The 6,542-nt window shown below is 32.0% G+C and overlaps 1 long non-coding RNA gene across 1 annotated transcript; it reads left to right on the forward strand.

Moving 5' to 3' along the window:
• The first annotated feature begins 1,349 nt into the window (after nt 1-1,349).
• On the forward strand, nt 1,350-6,305 carry LOC132743576 (uncharacterized). Its single transcript, XR_009627588.1, has 3 exons — nt 1,350-1,631; nt 5,672-5,821; nt 6,181-6,305. It is a non-coding gene; the product is annotated as an uncharacterized LOC132743576 (long non-coding RNA).
• The last annotated feature ends 237 nt before the right edge of the window (nt 6,306-6,542 follow it).

The following is a 6,542-nucleotide window of genomic DNA, read 5'->3' on the forward strand; positions in this document are numbered from 1 at the left end:
TTGATATAGTTATTTACTGTTAATGTTCTGTTACAGTTACTATTCTGTTATAGTTATTTACTGTTCTTGTTCTGTTACAGTTACTGTTCTGTTATATTTATTTACTGTTCATGTTCTGTTACAGTTCCTGTTCTGTTATTGTTATTTACTGTTCTGTTAAAGTTATTTACTGTTCCTGTTCTGTTTGAGTTATTTACTGTCACTGTTTTGTTACAGTTCCTGTTCTGTTATTGTTATTTACTGTTCTGTTAAAGTTATTTACTGTTCCTGTTTTGTTATAGTTATTTACTGTTACTGTTTTGTTACAGTTACTGTTCTGTTATAGTTATTTACTGTTCTTGTTCCGTAACAGTTACTGTTCTATTATAGTTATTTACTGTTCATGTTCTGTTACAGTTCCTGTACTGTTATAGTTATTTACTGTTCTTGTTCTGTTACAGTTCCTGTTCTGTTATAGTTATTTACTGTTCTTGTTCTGTTACAGTTCCTGTTCTCTTATAGTTATTTACTGTTCTTGTTCTGTTACAGTTCCTGTACTGTTATAGTTATTTACTGTTCTTGTTCTGTTACAGTTCCTGTTCTGTTATTGTTATTTATTGTTCTTGTTCTGTTACAGTTCCTGTTCTGTTTATAGTTATTTATTGTTCTTGTTCTGTTACAGTTCCTGTTCTGTTATTATTATTTACTGTTCTTGTTCTGTTACAGTTCCTGTTCTGTTATAGTTATTAACTGTTCATGTTCTGTTACAGTTCCTGTTCTGTTATTGTTATTTACTGTTCTTGTTCTGTTACAGTTCCTGTACTGTTATAGTTATTTACTGTTCTTGTTCTGTTACAGTTCCTGTTCTGTTATTGTTATTTACTGTTCTTGTTCTGTTACAGTTCCTGTTCTGTTATTGTTATTTACTGTTACTGTTTTGTTAAAGTTATTTACTGTTCCTGTTCTGTTAAAGTTATTTACTGTTACTGTTCTGTTACAGTTCCTGTCCTGTTTTTCTATAGATATTTACTGTTACTGTTGTGTTACAGTTACTGTTCTGATATAGTTATTTTTTGTTCATATTCTGTTACAGTTACTGTCTGTTATTGTTGTTTGTTTTTGGTTTTTTTTCGTAGTCGAACAATTGTAGTTACTTACTAATAGTGTTTCTTTGTGTTTCTATTTCTTACTTTTACTGGTATTGGTTTTCTACTATAATTATTTTATTTATTTCAGCATAAATTATTTATAACTGTTAATTCTCTCTTAAAGAACTTTGATTTTTTTTAAATGTTAAGTTACTGGTTACTTTAATGTGTTTACTGTTTTTGTTCAACTTTCTGTATTGTTTCAGTTTAATTACTATTATGAAACTTACTAACTCTCTTGTTAACGAGTAATTTTAATTCACATATTGCAGGAATCACGTGACAGCGATATTTGATCAACCATACTGTAAGAACACCGAGGATTCACTAGATTCGAAACATGGATGCTGACCATTTTGTACTGAAGAGATTAAAGAACGGAGCCCTTGAATATTTAGCTGTTCAACAAATCTTTGAAACAATCACTTCTTTGCTTTGCTGGATCACCAGGGTTGAGAATACAAGAGTTTGAAAGACTATAGCACTTACCAGAGAATGACACAGGTATAACCCTTGAATAGCAGCATATTAAAATTGCACGTTCTATTTGTGCGTCCCCACTTACACAACACACGTGTCCGGACTGTAACTTTGCAATGCATTGAAGGAATTCAAAAATGTACCAAATTAAGGTCTAAGACCTCAAGTATCGAGGTCAAATTGACAGTTTGTAGGTTCACAGTTAGTGTTAAATGGAACACATATTCGTTTCCAGACTGTAACTTTATCATACACAGAAGGATTTTAAACAACCTAGCATATATATCAACCACACCCAGATGACATGTCGCTTTCAAAGTCCATGTCCTTACTTCAGAGGTCAATGTCACACTTAAAGCTTGAAGCTACTAATTCTCACAAGAATAGTCTGAAGGTACACATTCGTGTACGGACTGTAACTTTTCATACATGTAAGGGTTTCAAAACAGCTTGACATAAATATCTATGACAAGAAGACAACATGTCGCGTCTATAGCCCATGTTACTACCTTAGAGATCAATGTCACAGATAGAGTCTGAAGGATCACATTTGTTTCAAAGGAAGAATGTAAAAAAGTATACGTTCAAAACAAAATTTGTTTGAAACAAATATAATTCAACATTTTATCTTTGCAGTCATCATGTTAGTTTTGTCATTTGTCATTAGTGCTCCTTTGTTCAATCAAAACAATAAATAAATTGGTTAAGTTAATTTAAGCAAATTTCAATGATTCAATCATATAATGGAAAGGCACCAACAGGTCACATTAGGGGTGAAAAAATCAACAAATTTATTAGCACTTTATGGGGAATTAGGACGTTACCATTTATCTATATATCGCAAAATAACAATGATTAAATATTGGGTTAAAATAGTTAAACAAGAAGATTCGTCTCTAGTGAAGAAAGCTTATTTACTATTAAAAGCAGACGCTGATTCCAATATAACGTATAGAGGAAATAACTGGGCGTTTCAAATCAAAAAGTTCCTATCAGAACTTGGATTTCTATATGTTTGGCAAAATCAAAATGAAAATGATATTCCCCTTTCTGCTATCAAACAAAGAATCTTAGATAACTATTTACAAAAATGGTATGCAGATATTAATAATTCCAGTCGACTCCAGTCATATTGCATTTTTAAACATAATTTTGACCGTGAAAAATATCTTTCGGTGATTTCTGATTACAAATTAAGAAATACATTATCCAGATTTCGCATGTCCTCTCATAATCTATATATCGAAACCGGTAGATACTATAATATCCCAAGGGAACAAAGACTTTGTAAATCATGTAATATGTCAATGGTCGAAAATGAATACCATTTTTTGATGTCTGTCCACATTTTAGAGATTTGAGAAATAAATATTTTAAACGCTATTACTGCCAGTGGCCGACTTTGAATAAATTTAGGGCTCTCATGTCAACAAACTCTACAAAAGATTTATTGAATTTAGCTAAATTTGTTTACTTTGCAAATAAAAGAAGAATTGTGTAATTTTTTTTTCATTTAGAATCACGTAAATATTGTTAATATTTCAATAGGGTTATATATATGTAATGATACATTTACATGTTTATTTCGACTTTACATAATCATGATAACTTTTTTTCAGAATAATGTTTCATTAAACAATCTCTTCTGATAACTGTATAATTTATTATGTAAAAAATGCATTTTGTTGTTTGCTTTTCTTTCTTCTATGTTTTTTGTTCACACTGTACAATAGAATTTGTATAGGCTATAAACATTGTTTAAACATGTTTAATGCTGAATAAAATTTTCGTATTCGTATTCGTATTAAAGGTTCTATTATGATCGTCATAATTATGCACTAACAGGTCACATTGAAGGTGCATTTATGATCGCTATAATTATGCACTAACAGGTCACATTAGAGGTGCATTTATGATCGCTATAATTATGCACTAACAGGTCACATTAAAGGTGCATTTATGATCGCCATAACTATGCACTTACAGGTCACATTAAAGGTTCAATTATGATCGCTATAATTATGCACTAACAGGTCACATTGAAGGTTCAATTATAATCGCTATAATTATGCACTAACAGGTCACATTAATTAAATGTTCAATTATGATCGCCATAATTATGCACTATCAGGTCACATTAATTAAAGGTTCAATTATGATCGCCATAATAATGCACTATCAGGTCACATTAATTAAAGGTTCAATTATGATCGCCATAATAATGCATTATCAGGTCACATTAATTAAAGGTTCAATTATGATCGCCATAATTATGCACTATCAGGTCACATTAATTAAAGGTTCAATTATGATCGCCATAATAATGCACTATCAGGTCACATTAATTAAAGGTTCAATTATGATCGCCATAATTATGCACTATCAGGTCACATTAAAGGTTCAAATGGACACATCTACTGATTAAATGTTGAATTCTGCTTAAGCCGCTGGGAGGGTCGCATGGACGGTACCTTGCAAATAGCCACTTTCATCCATAAATAGGCTCAAACCGACCCACCCTGCATTATTTTTAGTTTGATCTTTTTAAGTGTTCTTTAGAGTTTCTATTTTTTCTATTTATTTTTTTTGGTAATGTAAGATTAATTCAAGATGTACGTTTTTGTCATGACGTATGAGTGTGAATAAATAACAAAGTTATGATAATTAAAACAAGTTTCAAAAACATACATAAAAAAGGTCATGGTCTTATTTACATTTTTTCAATTAACATGATTTCGTCAAATGGGTGTCAATTCTTTTAGAATAAATGGAAAATATTTTTAACTTATTAATTGATACAAATTCTTTATTTGGTGAAAGTGATTCACTAAACGAACAAGACCATTTAAAATCCTTGAAACACATTTGTTTTTCTTCTGTGTTGAAGGATATGTAATAGGAAGAGCATCGAAACACAAGACTATCTGATTTGTACGAGTAGCCCCCGAGTATTTATCAGTTTGCCGAGTGTTTTGATGTTCTTTTTTTTGTATCATAGTCAAACATAAAAAACACGTTCCCTGTTGTCACAATATGAAGCCAGTGAACGAGCATCTGAATATGATATTTCTATCGCTTTCCCTTTCCCTGCCGTCGCAATAAGTAAACCCCAGCAAAAACGATTAGGTGATTATCTATCTTGCCCTCGCTTGTTGCGACTTATTTACGCCCCTTCACATGGTCATACAACGTACATGTAGTCACTGGGACAACGTATTCGTTAGCAGCCTGCCTGACCGTACAGCTGAGAGTGCAATTTGAAATGCATCTTTTGTATACTTTCTATACTGCATTTTTAAAGCTGATCAGTTTACAATACAAATGGTACCGTACAGTGCAAGGGAGGTAAAAGTGTAGGAAACAGGCACTTCACTATCACAGTTATCTCCCTTTGATTGGAAAATTGACAATAATACCCCCAACTACATTTAAAACTGTTCTGCATTTTTCCTACTATGAAAAGTTTTCACTTTAAATTATTTATCGGTTCTTAATGGCAATGCCCTGAAGTTTTTAACAATTTTTTATCAAGTAGTCTGTTTATGTGTTTCCCGAGAGATATTATTGCAGAACCATATTACGGGCCATATATGACAGTATTCTGCGCATGAGCACAAGGACCGGTAGCCCTAATGTCTGCAAGGTCTAATTTTTACGACATGTGAATGCGATTTAAAAAAATGCAAATTTTGTTTACCTACAACGGACCTTACACTTTTATGTTATCCTGTTTTAAACGTCTTTGTGATTTGAATAGCCTGATCAAAGATGCAAGTAAAAATAAAGCGTTTAAATGGAAAATACGGGTACTGCTTCTGCACGGAAACTACTCGCATGCCAATAGTGACATAAAATAGATTGGCATCTACGAATGAATTTTGGGCCTAGTTCTTTAATATCTGACTCAGTGATTACATCATTATTCTTTAAAAATGTTAAAGCTAAATGACTTTAGCAACTTCTTTTGTCGCACCAGTATTTCATGTAAGTCTTCATATAAACATTGAGATATTGTCTCCCCTTAATCTTTAATTAAGCTATATATGTGTCTGCATTATTTACAGGACTACAACATTGTATTAACTAAATATGATAAAGAAGATCAACAAGGAATGGCGGCTTTCAATGAGCGCAACCCCCATACGACCCAGCAACACAGGACCACCGACAAGGAGACCAAAAGGAAACCAAACCAAAACAAGACAAGGTACAAGGTAAAGCAGTCTACTAAAAGATTGTAATCACAGTGGTTAGCTATTCCAAGTAATGTTAACATTGATCGAACGTCTCACTTAAGATATCGTCTTACTTAAGACTGCTTGTAAGACATAATTTAAATGTTTTCACTATGTTGTTTTTATTCTCTCAGTAGGTTCTATTGGATTTGTGTTACGGGTTTAAATTTTTCGGAATAGGTTTATCATGATTCAATACTATTAAATCTCTGATCTACATGTATGTTCTCACCCATAGATACGATAGTTTCATTTTATAAACTTCTCTATGTACATGCTCAGTTATTATATACAATGAAAATCAATCAATATTTAAATAAGGTAAATTTGCTTTTCAGATTGATAATTCCGGAATGCAGGCAGCAAAACTCACTGGAAAAAAATGATAAAATCCTATCAACAATTTTACGTGTATGATTAAATGGTTAGCAGTTTATTAGACCATGAAAATAGTAAACAAAAACTAGTTGTTTGAAAAATAACACACATAATAAATTGTGTTTTTTTATAAATTAAAAAAAGTTATGGAATCGTCTGGATTCTCTGCAGGTTCTTGAATTGACGACTATATGTTGAAATGAATTGAGCCGCGTTACGACAAAACCAACATAGTGAGTTTGCGACCAGTATGGATCCAGACCAGCCTGCGCTGCTCTATCAGTTTCTCTACTTGTAATAGGGTTGGTAAGCGAACAGCATG

This window comes from Ruditapes philippinarum, unplaced genomic scaffold (genome assembly GCF_026571515.1).
Source record: "Ruditapes philippinarum isolate M1 unplaced genomic scaffold, ASM2657151v2 ctg11909_1_1_1_1, whole genome shotgun sequence".
Taxonomy (NCBI): Eukaryota; Metazoa; Mollusca; class Bivalvia; order Venerida; family Veneridae; genus Ruditapes; species Ruditapes philippinarum.